Below are 14,723 nucleotides of genomic sequence, written 5' to 3' on the forward strand. Positions count from 1 at the left end.
TCCAAACGGTAGTACCAAGCCCTTGGAGCTTGTTTGAGACCATAGAGAGCCTTTTTCAATCTGCATACAAGATTTGGATCATTTCCAATAATGAACCCATCTGGCTGTTCAATGTATACTTCTTCTTCCAAGTCTCCATTCAGAAAGTCTGATTTCACATCCATTTGAAATACTTTGAAGTTTTGAAAACTTGAGAGAGCAAGGAACATTCGGATGGCCTCAAGTCTTGCAACAGGAGCAAAGGTTTCTTCAAAGTCTATTCCTTCTTGCTGCGCATACCCTTTACAAACAAGTCTGGCTTTGTTTCTAATTACTTCTCCATTTTCATTCAATTTATTTTTGAAGACCCATTTTGTTCCGATAACATTCTTATCCTTTGGTCTAGGCACCAGCTCCCAAGTGTTGTTCTTTTCGATCTGCTCAAGTTCTTCATCCATTGCTTTCACCCAACATTCATCTTTGCATGCCTCTTTTACATTTTGTGGTTCAGTAGAGGAGAGTAATGCCAAATAGCTTGAAGCTTCTGCAACTGTTCTTCTTGTTTGTACACCTGCTTCTTTCTGCCCCATAATCTGAGATTCTGGATGATTCTTCTGGACATATCTGGATGGAGTCTTTTCTTCTATTCTTGTTTGCTCCTCTGGTTTTTCTTGAGTTTCTTCTTGAGGTTCTTCTTCTTCATCATTCTGTCGTTGGGGGTAGCCTTCATCTTCTTCGATGTCTTCATGATGTACTTGCCTAGGAATGTATCCCTTCTCATCAACCACTACATCAATGCTGTCAACAATTCTGCCAAGTCTTTTATTGTAGCATTTGTATGCTTTGCTATGTGGAGAGTAACCAAGAAGAATGCCTTCATCTGCTCTAGGTTCAAGTTTGCCAAGCTGCTCATCAGTATTCTTGATATAGCATTTGCTCCCAAAGATTTTGAAGTTATTTACCGAAGGAGTCATACCACTCCAGAGATCATGAGGAGTTTGAGTGCTGTTCACCCGGACATTTGTTTTGTTGAGAATAACAACCGCAAAATGTGCAGCTTCACCCCAGAAAGTTGCGGGAGTTCCTGACTCATCAAGCATAGCACGAGCCATTTGTTGGACTGTTCTGTTCATTCTTTCCACAACTCCATTTTGCTGAGGATTTCTTGCTATAGAGAATTCTCTTCTTATCCCATGTTCTTCACAGAAATCGAAAAATTCATTTGAAGTAAATTCCCCACCTCTGTCGGATCTGAGGCACTTAATTTTGTGACCTGATTCATTTTCAACCAAGGCTTTGAAGGATTTGAATTTTTCGAATGCTTCATCTTTGTGCTTCATAAGTCCTAACCAGACAAACCTGGAGAAATCGTCAATGAATAATATCAAGTATTCTTCTCCTCGAGGTGTTTTCTTCCTGAAAGGACCGCATGTATCTGTATGTACTAGCTCAAGAGGCATGCTAGCTAATCCTTCTTTCTCTGGAAAGTTAGTTCTGGTTTGTTTTCCAAACTGACATGATTTGCATATGGTGTTGTCAGGAATTTTGATATCTGGAAGATCGCGAACTGCCTGATATTTGCATGCTTTCCTTATTTGTGAAAAGCTTAGATGTCCCAACCTCCGATGCCATAACCAGTGCTCATCATCCTTGCTCAGATAGCATTGTTGTTGTCCTTCTTCAAATATGTACAGATTATTTGGAGTTCTTTTGCCTTTGATCACTGTTTTACCTGTATCAAGATCACGAACAAGACATCCATTTGATCTGAATATAACCTCGGTTCTTTGATCACACATCTGGATGACACTTAGAAGATTATGCTTCAATCCATCAACATACAAAACATTTCCAGCATTGACCTTTTCTTTTAACTGAGCAATGCCTTTTCCTTTTATAGTTGCAGGAGTATCATTTCCAAAAGAGACTTTCTTTCCTTTTTCTAGAGCAGAATATGACTCAAGTTTTTCTTTATCACCTATCATATGCTTCGAACATCCACTGTCAATGTACCATAGATTTTCCTGTCCCTCTGCATAAAATGCTATCCCACATCTTTCTATTTGTGGTCCCTTTATTCTCCATGTTTTGGTGCTTGAGGCTTGTTCCTTTTTCTGCTGAAACCTGCTCCTGCATTCAGAGTCTTCATGACCAAAGTTATTGCAAATAGAGCATTCAAATTCATTTTCAAGAACCGAAAAGTTGTTATAGGTCCTTTTTGTGATCCCGGTCATACTTCTTTGTTTTTGAGCTTCCCTAGTCATGATTGTTTTATATGCAACACATTGAGCTGCTTTGTGACCAAAGTTATGGCAAGAAAAGCATTGTCCATTGAAGAAACTTCTGCGGTTATCGAATCTACCAGCCAATTGATTGTAATTTCTATTGTCATCTATTCTTGAACCAAATTGAGAAGATTTTACCTGTGGCTGGTTGTAGCTTTTGTTCATCCTTAAGGTAGATTGCCCCTGATAGTTTCTGTTTGTAGTTCGTCCCTGCTTTACCTGATGATCTTCATTGTGCTTTTGCTCATTTCTTCTTGCTGCATCAAGATAACTTTTGAGGTGGATGCTTGAGAAGTTTCTCCATTATATCCCAGACCTGTCTTGTTTAGTGGAGACCGTTGCACATTGATAATCTCATCCAAAGTTTCAGATCCTTTGACAAACTTGAGATTAATAGCTTTTGTTTTCTCAATCTCTTTTCTAAGACCAACAATTTCACCTTCTAATTTTTCAAGATGTTTTTCCTTTTCATCAATTTGAAATTGTAGAGTATCAATGATCATGTTCTTTTCTTCTATACATCTCTTGAGTCTAGTAATTTCATCATAAAGGTTATCCACATCTATAGCATCCATATAATCATCATCTTCAAATGCCATTAACAACTTATATTCATTACCTTGTTCATCTTCATCACTGTTTGATAGACCATCACTATCTTCATGATTGTAGTAGCTTTTCTTATTTGCGTTCTGTTTCTTGTTCCATCTAGCAGGTTCCTTTCCTTTATCCTTATAAGGACATTTTGCAGCATAATGACCTACTCTTCCACAAGCAAAGCATTTAAAAGGTAACTTACCTCTGAACCTTCCAGAGCCCCTTTGAATATTTCTGACAAAATTTGATTCTTCTTCCTCTTCTTCTGGGACGTGGCTTGCTTCATAATAATTTCCTTTGCCTGATGCCTTGAAAGCAGCTTCTCTTCTGTCTGATGGACCTCCCTTTCTCATTTCATAAGCAGTTAGAATTCCATGTAGCTGAGACATAGTAAGAATTCGTAGATTTTCCTTTTCTTCTATTGCAGATACTTTAGATTCAAACTTGGGGGACAATGATCTTAGAACCTTTTCAACCACAATAGCCTCTTTTATTTCTTCACCCAAATTTTTCATACAGTTAACAACCTCATCTACTCGAAGAAAATAGTTAGCCACACTTTCATCATTATACATTTTGAGAGTCTCATACTGAATTCTGAGAGTTTGAAGTTTAGCATGCTTTACCTGTTCATCTCCTTCATAGCTCGTGACAATTTTGTCCCATATCTCTTTTGCGGATTTATAGTGCATTACCTTCATGAATTCTGATTGAGATATACATCCTAATAGAGTACTGACTGCTTTTGCATTTGTTTCATACTTCTTTTTCTCGGCTGCATCTATAGGAGTAGCTGAAGGAAAAGCGTAGCCTATCTCTACGATGTCCCAAACTTCTGTACCAAGAGATTGAAGATAGGCAGTAACTCTTACCTTCCAATAATTGAAGTTTGTCCCATCAAAAACCGGTGGCCTGATTGATGCTTCTCTCTCGTAGTTGCTCATGATGAATGATCTACCTTCAAGCGATCAAGCTTCTCTGAAGGACCTGCTCTGATACCAATTGTTGAAAATAATACTGAGAGGGGGGGGGGTGAATCAGTATTATCTAATTCTTTTAATAAATCTTCCTCATTTGTTCTTTGAATTATTTTTGCATGTCAGTACCATAAAATAATGAGCATGAACAAAGAAAAACAGATAGTCACACCAAGGAACACAAGATGTAAGGTGGAAACCCAATGTGGGTGAAAACCACCTGCTGCAATATGTCTCTATCTTCTTTCAAATTAGAAACTTCTTTTACAATGGTTTTGTACTGGTGCAGTCCTTTACCAGTACGCAGGCTGCAACCTGCAGAGAGCTACAACTCTCTCTCTCTCGTTTTCCAGTCTCTCTTGGAAGGGAGCTACAACCCCCTAACTCTTTTCATAAAGCATCAAATGATCATCAAGTACATAAAAGTTACAGTCCACTACAGTTATCAGATCAGCAATAACAGAACTAACCCAGAACACCTTATCAACAGAAAAATTCAATCAACAGAACATTTTAAGACAGGGATGCAGTTTTCCCTTCTGTGGCCTGCGTCGCTACGCAGTTCACCTTCTGCTTCCCTGCGTATACCCGCAGAGATCCTTCTGCCGCACTGCGTGCCCACGCACTGTTCCTTCAACCGCACTGCGTACTATTACTGCAGGGACGCACCCAAAAATACTATCGCGCCACGTACTTTTACTATGCGGACGCACCTGAACCTTAGTCGCTCTGCGTACCGACGCAACTCTCCTTCTTTTGCTCTGCGTACCGACGCAGGTCTCCTGTTTCTGCTCTGCGTACCGATGCAGATCTCCTGTTTCTGCACTGCGTACCCACGCAGATATCCTGTTTCTGCACTGCGTACCCATGCAGTTCTTCTGTTAAACACCTGCGGCCTTCTGATTAGGGCCAAGTAGGCAGTCCACCAGAGTGGCACAGTTGCTCAGATCTGATCATGCGCTCGAGAGATCACCCTTCATAGATTCGCCTTCAACTTCCCTTTCATATAGATCAAGCTTTTAAGACCATAACCCAATATTTCAGATCTAAAGATATTCAATTGCAAAATATGCTTAGCCAAGTGATCTCCTTTGCTTTATATAGGCAAGCTCCTCCTAAAATCATGGAACAATACCACGAGCCGACACCATAATAACCCAATACCGTCGGCTAAATACCAAGAGTAACACATAAGAAAACCCCACATGTGAATTTCTTTGCCTTGAAATGTGTGCAATGGGGTACGCACCTCCTGAACAGCGGACCTGCGGGTATGTACGCACTTTATGTAACATTGGCCTGCGTGTACGCACCTTCTGTATGGTGTACCTGCGTACCCCTTATTTTCTTCAATATTTGATAGCTGATCATCAATCTCTGCTGCTGACTTGAAGTACTGTGATCTATCACCTGAATGGGTTGCCATCAAGGACAACACTTTTTAGCCATAATGCCAACAATTTACTCCAACATTGGTGGCTCAATGTTTCATGGACTAAATATTCAAACTGCATGGCATACCAACTTCCATTGTATCTTATCAAGACCCCACTTTCACTAGCAATTTTTGGCAGGAAATTTTCAAGCTACAAGGCACGCAACTCCAACTGAGTACAACTTATCATCCCCAAACAGATGGTCAAACAAAAGAAGTCAACAAATGTTTGGAGACCTATCTATGGTGCTTCACTTCAGAAAAGAAGCATCAATGGGTATAGTGGTTTCCTTTAGTTGAATGATGGTATAATGCTAACTATCGTGAGTCTACCAAGTGACGCCATATTAGAAAGTGTATGGCTAACTCCCACCTTCACCAGTTTCTTATATCCCCGGATCTTCCAAAGTGCAAACAACTGATCAAATTTTGTAGAATCATATCGCCATGATCGCTCATCTCAAAAATAATGTACATCAAGCTTAGAATCAAATGAAAAAATAGGCCAAACAACACCATTCAGAGAGGTCCTTTCAAGTAGGTGACTAGGCATTAATGTGACTCTAACCTTATAAGCATACCTCTCTCAAAGAAAAGGGTTGCCAGAAACTTCACCAAAAATTCTATGGGTCTTATCAGGTACTTCAACATATAGGAGAAGTTTCTTACAAACTAACCCTACCAACTACTTAAAAAATACAGCTAGTCTTCCATGTATCTTGCCTCAAGAAAGTTGTGGGGAACAATTACAAGGTTCAAACAAGGGTACCAACATTGGATGAGGAAGGTTCACTTTGTCTCTAACCTGAACAGGTCCTCGATACTCGCAAAAGACATCTACATGGTCAAACAATCAAGGAAGTCCTCATCAAGTGGAAAGACACCTCTCCATAAGATGCGACATGGGAACTGACCACTATTTTTCAGCAATTTTTGTACCTTCAACCTGGATGACAATGTTGATTTTGATGGGGGAGGGCATTCTAGGGTCCAACACTAATCCCTTTATTTATGTAATAATCCAAAGGGGCCCCATCAGATTCCAAGTTAGTTAGTTGAGTCAATAAAACCCGTAAGCGGTTAACAAGGCGCCCCATCAGAGTCCTATTGGGCTGCGGATCCCCCCATAGCATGTTTTTGGGGCTTAAAGACCGAGTTTTGGTCAATGTCATGTAAATGCTTCATTAAGTATAGGCACAGAGCACGAAAGTCTAAGACGAGTCATAGGGTTGTCTGCCCTAAAATAATGTAATTTAATATAAAGTTGTGTCAGCCTACCCATGGTCTGCAGACCATGGGATTATATAAATAGAGTGAGGCTCTAAGTGTAAAGCAATTTTTTTGGGGAATAAAGGAAGTAGATAGATGCGAAGGCATGGTTAGAGAATAGAAGTGGATCTGAAGCGTATTGGATCGTAGTAGTAGGAAGAGGCTCTGTAGTTGAGTGCACAGAGGCCTAGTAGAGTCCGTAGTTGAGTGTGCAGACCCCTGCAGCTGTGTGCACAGGGCGGAGTTGGGTCTGTACTTGGACTGAACTTGAAAAGATCATTAATAAAGGTAAGTTGGATTCAGAATATCGTGCATCTGGTCGTGGATCTATATTTTTGATATTATGCATCAAGTGTTATCTGTTTATTTATATGCGTGCACTTGATCAATACTTGTTTGAATGTTTACGTATGAAAATATTCTAAGTAATTAACGAAAAAAACCTAATTAAGGAAGACTTGGATGAGCAACACGAGTCGCGCGATGGTTAGAGTTTCACGAAGGCAGTAACACAAGACATAATGCGCTCATAGGTAGCCCAGTAAGCGCTAAGGTTGGGTCGCATCCCTATCACCGCATATAAGACATTCCCAGGGTGTGGAAACCTGGTTCCAGCACCCTCCCATACTACTTCGAGTGAGACCTCAGTTTGCGTTCTATGGACTGTTGTCGAAAGGGCCAATAGTATAGGGATTTTCTTGGCTAAATCACTTCTGAACCTGGGGCAAGCCCCACTAAGCCAACAAATGGTTCTGTTGTCGGGATCAGAAGGAATGTTTGATGTTGTGCCATTGGAACTCAACAAAGAAGGAAATTGAAGAGTGGTTGGACAAGAAGATTCACGAGTTCGTGACACAAGAAAATAGAACTCCGCAAGTATCTGAGAAAAAGTGGTTGGATCGCTACGTGTAATACAGAAATCCATAAGATTTTCTTTGCATCCTTTCCTTTTGAACTCTATGAGTGGATCGCGAGGTTAGACGATAGCCAGGGAAGGTGTAAGATCGACAAACCAATAATGTGGACTCCAAAATTAATGCGCAGACTAGAGGCATCAGAAGATAAGATCACGTGAGCTTTGGACCATTGGCTCAACCGAATAATAGGGGGATTTATCATTGAGTTTGCGGTAGACACGACCATGAGCTACAATGAAGCAGAAAGATGCTTTCTCAAAGGACTATGAGGTAAGTATATTAAGTCTTTAAATACTTGGATTAAGATGCTATTGTGTGAAAATAGGGTCATGAGAATACATTAATGTTTGGGACAACACGAAGTGGAAAGATCTACAAAAGAAGTGAAGAATTAGGAAACAATCCCTTAATTTCACCTTTGCGAGAGAGCACGTAAGAGCTCGCTAAGGTGTCTTCGAGAAGCGCAGTAAGTTTGATAAGACAACGTATTCCGCAGTTGCCACCTCCACCCATGCTACCACCCACTTCACCTCCCTCACCTCCATCTCCACCCACTCCACCTCCACCACCTCCACAGTTCAGTATGGCAAACACGATCAAACTACCAGTATTCAGAGGGGTAGGGAAAGAAGATCTGGACCAATTCTGGTTCATGGTAAGATCAGTATGGGAAGAGCAAGGTGTCATGGACGATAATATTAAGACGGCTACATTGGTGAGCGCGTTGCAGGATTGCGCACTGACATGGTATATCAAGCACTCTAATGACCACCCAAACGCAGGAATAGCGGAAATCCAGATCGAACTAAATATGGAATTTAGCGGGCCAAAGTCAAAAACACAATCAATCATCGGGTTTAAAGAGATCGTGATGCTTCCAGGCGAGACCCCCTTGGATCTAGACCAAAGACTTAAGAGTACGATCTACAAGGCCAATATGATGCTAACATATGCACAACATCATGCATGGTTTGTGGCATCTCTGAAACTGCACTTGAGGACGATGCTGTCACAATAGAAACTTTCCACCTAGGCCGAAGCATTGGAAATGGCCATGAGGTTGCATGAGACCCAAATACAAGACCCTAGGTTGGGAGTTCAGAAAATCCACGCGCAACTATAGAATCTATGCCTAGAAATGCAAAGTTTGAAGCAGGATAGGGCACCGTGGCCAGAGGAACATGAGGAGGTATGGTGCATAAAATGCAAAGGCCAGGGTCATGACAAGGATCACTGTCCAGTGTTTGCAAACTATTTGGTAGGAGGAGAGCCAATTCCATTGAGACCAGAGGCATAGGCAGGGCCGAGTGCAACACTCGTGTTATGGTGTGCGATCTGTCAGATAGGAGGAAAACCCACAATGGATCATTTTTATTTGTTGCAGAAGTATACACAGACTCCCCAGCAGCTGTTTTGTAATTTCTGTAGGTCAGTAGGACACGACGAGCGCACTTGTCGCAACTACGAGCTAATGATGGTTCAGACCCCAACCTATAGGATGCAGACAGAAACGCGAGCCCTCAACCCAGCTGCGGGGATGGCGCGCACTGGATTTCAGGGGCGAGGTCGAGGATGAGGAGGAATGGGACCAGGAAGGGGTCACGGATAGTTAATTTTTTATAATTGCGGAGGTCCAATGCACTATGCCTGCGACTGCACCAAATCAATGAGGATCTCCTATTTGTATTGTGGTTAGTTTGATCATGAAAAAATAGATTCTCTTACATTGACCACACAGATGTGCGAAAAAGGGGTATTCCAGCCTCCTCCAACTCAGAATATACAAATGATGAGGTTTGAATCCTCCGAAGAAGACCCGAATGTAAACATGATGCTCAGAAGCGGTGCGACCACAGGAGAGGATAAGGGGAAGCAACCAGAGGGAGATACATGGGTTCGCAAGGCTCCTGCAAAAGAACCTGAGTTCAACTTAGAACGCGCAAAGGAGATGTTCATGGAAGCTAAGAAGAGCTTTACGGAGGCCTCCACTTCAGGTAGTAAGGATCAACTAGAGCCAGGAATGGATCCTTCAATGATTACTACCTTTCTAGAGACATGCATGAATCTGTTGCGCGACAACAAGGCAGTTAAGGGACTATAGGAGCTGATCACCAAGTGCGTGGGGTTAGGAGAACTGTGTGTAGTCTAGAAATTAGGGAAGCATGCATTATGTACTAGAAGGGAAATGAGATTGACTATGGAGATTGGTGAGTATGAAATGGATCAGGTAATCCTAGATTTGTGTTCGGATGGGAATGTGTTATTGAAGCAAACATGGGAACACATGGGCAGGCCCGCATTGCAATGGTCCCCTGTTTAGCTACGAATGGCGAACCAATAGAAGATTTTTCCCATGGGAAGGTTGCAAGGAGTAACAATTGATATTGAAGGGTGACCACACAGAGGGATTTTGAAGTAATAGAGATTTTCGATGACAGCAATCCCTATCTCGCGTTGTTAGGAAAAGACTGGGCCACTAACATGAATGGAGTCATCAACCTGAAGAAGCAGAAGATGATATTCGAGAAGAAGTCACTACACGTAGTAGTCCCACTAGACCCAGTCGAAGGAGCGCACTACACTCAACCAGTGCATGAAGATGAAAGTGAAGATTAGTTGGATTGTATTTACAAGATAACTCCACGAGACCAGGATTGGGTAAATTCGACTGCAAACAGGATAATCTCATGGGAGTGCGAAAGTTCCTGCAATTTGGATTCAGACGAAGTAGAGTGCTCATAGAATCAGTTGCACAAAGTGACAATGCTAAATTACAACATGATGATTAGATCACTGCGTTGCGTGACAACAGAGGCACGAGAGTTGCCGACATATGATGGATTGACAGTGGTGGATGAATTCTTGAGAAAATTTGAAAGTGCAGTACAGGAACAGTAGCGGTTTGATGCATTGAAATGGGCACTGTGTGCAACACACGCACAATGGTGGGGTACACATCAAGGCAATTTTTAGGACTAGTGCGGATGCAGAAGGATGATGAGCCTACGGTTTGGAAAACCGAAGCTCTAGTTGGAAGAAAAATATGATGGGCGAGATGATCCACGCACGCACCTCACAAAATGGACCAAGTTCTACGAGGAAGAGCCACAGCCTGAATCGGTACACTTATTCTACCATAACTTGGATATCATACCCATGAACTAGTATATTGAGACAGAACTCTGGCATGGTACAGGTGAATGGGATGTCTTGCGCCAGGGATTCTTGCTAACATTCACATTTGAAGACCAGTGGTCGGATACTATTGATGATGCGCTGCAAGCAGTAAAAGCCACCATCTTAAAAATACCTGAGGAGCCACTGGAAATCCTTCAACCAGTATGGGCAACCCAATTAAGTAGTGCCCTAGAATGTTATAATGTAGAGGTAGAGGAGGATGATGACAACCCCGGCAATGTTAATATTCCAGAAACTGAAGGTTGTCACGAGTTTTGAGGACCACCAATTGAGGATCTTGACATCACCGCGCCGCTAAAAACAAAGCAGGTAAACATTGGCTCAGAAGCAAAGCCGAAGTATGCGACACTTGGGGATTATTGGGATGATGTTACAGTAGATAAGGTCGCTAAGTTACTCTGCGAGTATCAAGACTTATTCCTGACCAAAATCACGAACTTGAAAGGGATCACTGGCAATTTAGGGATGATGAAGATCACTTTGAAATCGGACACGAAGTCAGTTAAGCAGCAACCTTACCGATTAAACCCAAAGTGTAAAGAAAAGGTCCACGACAAGTTAGACAAAATGCTCACAGCTAGAATTATTGAACCAGTAGAAGAATCCGATTAGGTAAGTCCTATGTTAGTGCAGGAGAAAAAACAAAAAGGTGAAATAAGAATATGCATGGACCTCACGAAGCTTAACGAAGCCTATGTTCACGATCCATTCCTGACACCATTCACAGATGAAGTATTGGAAAACGTTGGCGGTCAGGAAGCTTACTCACACGGACGACTTCTCAGGGTACCATTAGATCAACATCGCACTGAAAGACAAGAGAAAAACAACCTTCGCAATCAAGTGGGGTTGCTTTCAGTACACCATAATGCCCTTTGGCCTGAAGAACACGCCTACCATATTCTAGCGCATAGTGGTAGCAGCGTTCAAAGAATACATCCACAAGTTTTTGGAAGTATATCTGGATGATTGGACTATCTTTGGATTATTTAAACACCATTTTGAGAGCCTACATTTGATGTTGGATACTTGCCACAAACACCAAATTGCGCTAAACCTTAAAAAGTGCAATTTCCTTGTTCCAAGGGAAAGACGGGTGTGTGCTACATAATCACCGTGATGTAGTACTTAACACGGTGGGTGGAAGCACAGCCAGTTAAGGATTGCACAGCCACTATATCTATGAATTTTTTATTCGACAACGTGTTGACACGATTTGGGTGCCCGAAAGTCTTAATGAGTGACCACAGAACACATTTCTTGAATGAAACCATCAGCGCACTCACCAACGAGTTCCAGGTGTATCATTGGCATAGTACACCGTACCACCCACAAGCTAATGGGACAGTAGAAGCATTCAACAAAATAGTGGACACTGCGCTGACCAAAGTATGTAACGCACAGTGAAACGACTCGGACCTATGCATACCTACCGTATTATGGGCATATAGAACCACACGCAAAAAATTGACTGGTCAAACACCTTTTCGGTTAGTCTATGTCATAGAAGCTATCATGCCAATGGAATACATCGTACCCAGTTTGCGAATAACAACACTTATAGGCATGTCAGACCGCGACACCTTGGAAGAGAGGCTTGCGCAATTAGAAGAACTCGAGGAAGAATGATTTCTGGTGGGATTTCATCAACAGGTACAAAAACATCGTGAAATGGCTTGGCACGACCATCATATCGAGTTGCGCACCTTCAAGGTCAACGACTTAGTACTACTGTATGATAGTAAATTCGACCAATTCTTGAGAAAGTTCATAATGCACTGGTTGGGACCATATGTGGTAAAAGATGTCATAGATGGAGGTGTTGTCCAGCTAGTCAAACTTAATGGGGAACCCTTCCCAAGAAAAGTAAATAGCAGTCGCTTGAAGCCCTACACGGGTGGGCCGACTATCTAACTAACTGACCAAAGAAAAGTCTTTGCAACCTGAGAATCTAGATAGGGGGCGAGACTATAAACACAAGCACTAGCAACCGGTACCAAATAAGAGAATCGAGTCAGACACAGATGATTCAAGAGCAAAAATGGAGCAGATCCAGCAGACAGTGAAACAATGTGCTACAGACACCCAATCTACATGAGACATGCTCGATGTACTTTGCACAAAGATCGTCTCACGAGCAGAGTGACTCAGGATGAGTCACGATGATTGTGTTGGGGGCCTGTTTGGCAGTAGATCCCCCCATAGCATGTTTTTGGGTCTTCAAGCCCGAGTTTTGGATGTCATGTAAAGACTCCGCGAAGTATGGGCGCAGAGCGCGAAAGTCTAAGATGAGTCATAGGGTTGTCCGCCCTAAAATAACGTAATTTAATGTAAAGTTGTGTCGGCCTATCCATGGTCCATGGACCATGGGATTGTATAAATAGAGCGAGGCTCTAAGTGTAAAGAATTTTTTTTGGGGAATAAAGGAAGTAGATAGATGCGAAGGCATGGTTAGAGAATAGAAGCAGATCTGAAGTGTATTGGGTCATAGTAGTAGGAAGAGGCTTTGCAGCTGAGTGCGTAGAGGCCTAGTAGAGTCTGCAACTGAGTGCGCAGAGTTGGGTCTATACTTGGACTGAACTTGAAAAGATCATTAATAAAGATAAGTTGGATTCAAAATATCGTGCATCTAGTTGTGTACCTATATTTTTGATATTATACATTAAGCGTTATCTATTTATCTATATTCGCGGACTTGATAAATACTTGTCTGAATCTTTATGTATGAAAATATTCTAAGTAATTAGTGAATGAAACCTAATTAAGGAAGAATTATATTGGTAGCACGGGTCGCGTTGTGGTTAGAGCTGCGCGAAGGCAGTAACATAAGACGTAATGCGCCCACAGGTGCGCATAGCCCAGTAAGCGCTAAGGTTGGATCGTGTCCTTATCACCACATATCAGACATTCCCACGGTGCAGAAACCTAGTTCTAGCACCCTCCGATACTAGTTCGGGTGAGACCTCAGTCTGCGCTCCGCGGACTATTGCCGAAAGGGTCAGTAGTACCGGGATTTTCTTGGCTAAATCACTTTTGAACCTAGGTCAGGGACCACTAAGCCAACAAGTCCTAGTTAGTTAGTTGAGTCAATAAAGCCCGTAAGCGGTTATTGCATTAATAATGATTGCAAGTGGATGACCCGCATTATAGAAAAGGGACCACAATTAGTTATCAATGGGTCATAGTTAATAAATAAAGTGGTTAACCCATATTATGCATGGTACCACTAATAGTGAGGGCTTTGGATGTCATAAAGTTGTAAATAGTCTTAGATAGCAAGGGGAAGAATCATCAAGTGTTATTATAATTGAGCTCTACTCTATTGGTGGTTTCCCCCTCGAGGAGGCATGTGAACATTGTATTCTACTTCTAAATAATAAAATATCTTTGCGGATTGTCTCAATTCATGTGACATTTCTTTGTTTCAGGAAAATTTTGTTTTATATTTCTGGCATTCTGGTTTTCTTCACAGGTCAAGTGCATAACACATAAAGTAAAATATTCAATATCAAATATAGAGAGAGGAATTTACTAATAGTCTAAGAAACATTTTAATGTGGACAAGGTATATAATAAATGAAATACTTTAATGGTTATGTTGAACAAAATACTTAAATATCAAGTATGTATATATTGTATAAATTAAATGAACTTTTTTTATATTGAAATCATTTTATAAGGGAGGTGTGTAATTTCTTCCCTACTTGATATGGATTTCCCATATAAAAAAACTAACATTTTCACTATTTAAACCAATTGTTATCATTTTTTCATCATTGAATAAACTAACCACATTAAACTTCCAATATCAAGGGATCCAACATCAATTTACGGGGCCAACAACCCATCCTTTACTCACACTATTGAACTAGATTATCTGACCATTAACCTAAAGCACCACCAAGTCATTAGAACATTTAGTTTCATTGGTCATCTCATTCCAATGATGGGAAAATGTGTGACGGAGTGGGTCTTGGTCTTTGAGATGGAAAAATGTTTTCATGGGTCAATGAGTTGGCATCTTTGAATTATTAGGATGGGACAAACCATCAAATTGCTCAATATG

Source organism: Pinus tabuliformis, chromosome 3_1 (genome assembly GCF_031772625.1).
Source record: "Pinus tabuliformis cultivar Carrire ecotype Pingquan chromosome 3_1, CPIR1, whole genome shotgun sequence".
Classification (NCBI taxonomy): domain Eukaryota; kingdom Viridiplantae; phylum Streptophyta; class Pinopsida; order Pinales; family Pinaceae; genus Pinus; species Pinus tabuliformis.